Source organism: Chroicocephalus ridibundus, chromosome 4, assembly GCF_963924245.1.
Source record: "Chroicocephalus ridibundus chromosome 4, bChrRid1.1, whole genome shotgun sequence".
NCBI classification, from domain to species: domain Eukaryota; kingdom Metazoa; phylum Chordata; class Aves; order Charadriiformes; family Laridae; genus Chroicocephalus; species Chroicocephalus ridibundus.
Genome location: NC_086287.1, coordinates 77264058 through 77268382, shown reverse-complemented (window position 1 = coordinate 77268382; position 4325 = coordinate 77264058). Strand labels below are relative to the sequence as shown.

The window sequence follows — 4325 nt, the reverse complement described above, 5'->3', positions numbered from 1 at the left end:
AGCTAAAGGGTTATTTAACAGACAAGTTCAAAGAATTGTCTGATATTTTGTAGTTTAGTCTCATGTTAGAAGAAAGCTTAAAAACTTTCAGTTTCTATTTTAAGACAAGTCAAGGCCACTTCTCTCACCCACCCCCCCCAAGGATTTTTCATAAATCTCATACTGCATAGAGTTAGTCATCTTCTAAGTGCTGGCACCTACGAGGTACGCAATCCTTCACTTGGATATAAGCGCCACAGAGTTGCCTCTTCTTAGTAGGTCTTTTTCATTCTGTGTAGGTCGGACAGAGAGCTCTTACCCTTCCAGCACGAGGAAATTGCCCCATTTCTAACAACTGGTCAGAGAAACGGACGTTTTCCTCAGAAGAAACAGTATCTTCAAAAAGGACCGTGTAAAGTATAATTATGAGGTTTTGCTTTTATTTATAGATATTTACTTTAGAATTGAGCCGCGTTTACCAAAGGTTGTTAGTGCTATCAGCTTCACCATTAGTTAAGAACATAATCCCTTAAAGAAAAACCTAGTTCTAGTTCCCAGGTGAAAAACAGGCATATCCTGAGGCCAATACAAGTTAACTTTTTGGACTAGCGTGGGCAGAAAATTCCAAAGCTGCCAAGAGAAGCTGCTCCTTCCCTTCCCAGTGCTAAGGACGTTTCAGCAGAGGGGCTGGTGTTTATTTCAAATACCGCAGCATGGTTTGTCGATAGCCACTGTCCTCTGGGTAGGACAGTCTTTGGGAATTCAGTAACCATAAATTCTATTTAAACTTTTATACAGCTTCAAAGACACAAATTAAGGTATTGGACTAATTAAGCAGGCTGCCATATTCCCACCAACTTTAGTTCTACTGGATTTAAAATACGTCCCCACAAACGGCTCTGAAAAGCGGACAATTTCAGTGCAAAAAGACAATGAAAGTAACCAGCCGGCACTGCTGGCTATCTGATCATGTAGCAGCAATTAGGAATTTAAGAGGATGGCTAAAAATTCTCTTTTAAGTAGCTGAAATATTCAAGCAAATCTTCTTGCTCCTTTGCTTGCTCTAACCACTGCATTTTTTCAACAGAACATAAGCCTGAGTCATTCTCCTGCAAGGTTCAGTGTCACCTTGAAACTGAGAGAGAGAGAGACAACTTCTCTCTCCGGGTTAGACAAGCTGAAGCCATAAAGCCACACAGAGCGAACATGCTAAAACCAACACTCAGCCCATAATTCCTTGTGAATTCCCTTCATAGTTCCCCATACGGACTGTGTAAAGCAGCCAAAGGAGGGAGCCTTCACGAACCCTGGGAAGGGCTCAGTGGGAACAGAGCAGAGTCACTGAAGGGCAGTGCCATGCACGAACAGCCCGTGACGCGCAGGCAGGAGAGAGCTCCAAAAGCAGGACAGCTAGCCAGACAATACAAAGAAATTGGCACTCTGCTTTATTCTAAAAGAAGTGGCAATCAGTGATAAAAGTCACAGTATTTTCCCACTGCCTTTAAGTACTCAGAGATGATGTTAGTCAACAGATAAGTTTACAAAGCCAGAATGCCGCAAAATAACCTACTGCAGCCACAAACTCCGTAAGCCGCTACAGGTAAAATGCAAGTATGGAAAAGTATAAAGTATTGATTTACTCCGTTTCAAATGACTATTTCCATTATGGGTTTTTTTGTCTGTTGTCTTTCGACGTAGGATCTGAGAGACCAAGATATTTCCTTTCCATGGCTACTCGCTAGCAGTAGAGGCCAAATTCCACTCCTGTAAACAGCTCTGGGATGCTGTGGCGCTCCCTGAATTTGCACAGAGGAAAACACACGGAAGCCTGGAAAAGAGTATTAACACACAGATTAAATGGACTCCAACCTGCTTTCTCTCCTCTGCCTTTGCACCGCAGAGCTGGCAAGAGCAGAAGCAGTAAATACTTATGTTTTGTCACTTGAGTCAGCACATATAATTCTTCATACACGTAGGAACTAGCTCTGCTGCAGAAGAAAATACCATTTTCACAATAACTTTTCACAGTGGAACTGTGCCTTAAATCAAACAAGCAAGTACTGAGTCAGCTCAGTGGCAGAGCAACAACAATTTGATCTGCTACGTGGCAAGCTTTGGTTTGGAGATACAAAACAATTCTTCATCCCGGGCCCCGGGCTTGTAAGTATGATAGAAGATGATGCAACGCGTTCAGACTCTGGGGAGAAAAGGAACAGTCATACCACTCTTGAGAAACCCTTTGTGCAGAAAAATTTATTGTGTGCCCCCAGGTACAAAGGCTATGGATGAAATGCAACTCAATAAAGACAAGCCAAGGTGTTTCAAGAGAACTAATGAACATTTCGGTATTTGCACTTAGTCAGATAAAGCGGTGTTTTCCAGTTCAGCAAGGAGACAGCAATCATGTGAGTACGATTTCCGTGTGACAGCAAATGCTCCCAGAGTTTTTTTAAGCCCCGTGTTTTGTTTTTGTTTGGTACAAATCTTATTAGTGAAATCTAATCACTTCCCCCACCTTTATACTTCCTTTATTTTTTTTAAATGTCCTTTTTGAGAAGAGCTGTATTTCTTCTATGAGGGTCACCTGTCTGTTAAGCAGAACAGCAGTTTTATATTTTCTACATATACGGAGCATAGCCTTCACTTCCCATTCTACAAAATGGTGAGAAAGTCCATTGAGATGTACCATGATTTTATAATTTATGTGTTCTGTTTGATTTCCATGTTCAAGTGCAGCTGACGAGACATATAAAAGAAACGGCTAACGTCTTCTTGCCCACAGACAGAATATCAACGTGAGCACTAGGAATTCATAACACCTATGGAAAAAGTGTTGCATATATGCAATGAGATACGAGAGAATATTTTCAAGGAATGCCCCTTACAGCAGCCAGTCGAGCTTCTGAAACAATTATTCATTATAAACCATACTGGCTTGATAATGAATTCTGATAGAGGACATGATGTTAATTCAGCTATTCCTTTCTCTTTTACTCTTGGACTTAAAAAAAAAAATATTTTTTTTTAGCCTCTGAGTACTTCTGTGATCTGATTTCTTACACCCTGCAGGGGACAGCATTGGGTAAAGAAAAGTAGAAATCATATGATAAAGAAGCATTTGCTTTCAATTATCAAATTGTACCTTGTTAATTGAGATACAAAAAAGGTTTGTTTGGTTTGGTTTTGGTTTGGTTGTTTTTTTTTTTTTTAGGTTGGCACAAATCCTTTCTATCTCTTCACCCTTAAACTCTTCTGAATTATTAATCAAAATTATTTTGGTTACATAGTTCATTCTGCTATCAGTAGTGAGAAAGGTTCCCAACAATTTGTAGTCGCCAGCATTACTAAGGAAGAAGAAATGCCGCATAGTATTGCTAGAACTTGGGACTTTCTTCTGCTGCCAGGCTGCGTACCGCTGGTTTTCAGCAGCTAGGCTGAATCCCCTCTATGGTGTCAACATCGGTATCAGTTTGCAGAGGAAAAAAATTGCTTTTATACTATCATCTTTCATTAAAATATATACGTGTGTGGACACACACACGCACTCTCTCACGTATTTTTTCGGTAAATGTGCATGTAAATGCAAGCCGAAGTGTTTGCTTTTATTTTCCTTAGCCATTGTTGCAAAAATAAAGGTGTTTTCTCCCCCGCAAATAAGCCTGTATTTAGAAGTGATATTGCAAAAGGTATATGGTAGCCTTGTTTATTTTGGACAGATGCAAAGAAGTATCTCTGAACTTCTGCCAGTGATCAAAGGAACTGATGATGTAGAACAGATTCATGGGCCATGTCCTATCAGCCTGCACTTTACCCGTCATCCATCATCCAAACCCTAAGCCTTTTTCTGAGTGATGATTGCACCCTAAACACATAAAATTAATCACCACTCTAGCCTGGCCAGGTGTCTTGCCTCCAGAAATTATCTCATTGCAGCAAAAGAACTGCTAGAATCTGATATCTGTACTGTAATTTAATTTGGAGAATACTGCATAGTAACACTAAGATTGATTTACATATCTGAAAAGTTTTTAGTTTCACAAAGCCAATATAAATTCTTGGAGAAATATGTAATTGGAAAAAAAACCTGGTTGATCATAAAATCAGGGCAACTGAATATTTATTAGCTTCTGGAATTTTCAGTTGATGCTTTCTGCCACATTGTAGCTTAACGTAGATTTTAAAATGCAATTTGCAAAACTAGAAAGGCCGGGTATTTGAATCAGTATAAATTCAGTGTTGGACTTATAGCTAAGCGGAATAGTTGCTCTGATTTTACTAGCTTTACATAAATGCGGTCTATTTTGTTTTTCAGAGTGCTCATAATTTTTCTGTTTATGTATTTCTCC

At 39.6% G+C, this 4325-nt stretch overlaps 2 long non-coding RNA genes across 2 annotated transcripts in view; one reads left to right on the top strand and one right to left on the bottom strand.

Moving 5' to 3' along the window:
• The first annotated feature begins 203 nt into the window (after positions 1–203).
• LOC134514480 (uncharacterized) overlaps positions 204–4325 on the top strand; it is a 4930-nt gene continuing 808 nt past the window's right edge. Inside the window, exons 1-2 of the long non-coding RNA XR_010070740.1 lie at positions 204–396; positions 1678–2384. This is a non-coding gene — a long non-coding RNA (uncharacterized LOC134514480). The remainder of the gene's footprint in view (positions 397–1677; positions 2385–4325) is intronic.
• The window catches only part of LOC134514479 (uncharacterized), a 7550-nt gene continuing 4894 nt past the window's right edge, over positions 1670–4325 (bottom strand). The window contains exon 4 of the long non-coding RNA XR_010070739.1: positions 1670–1807. This is a non-coding gene — a long non-coding RNA (uncharacterized LOC134514479). The remainder of the gene's footprint in view (positions 1808–4325) is intronic.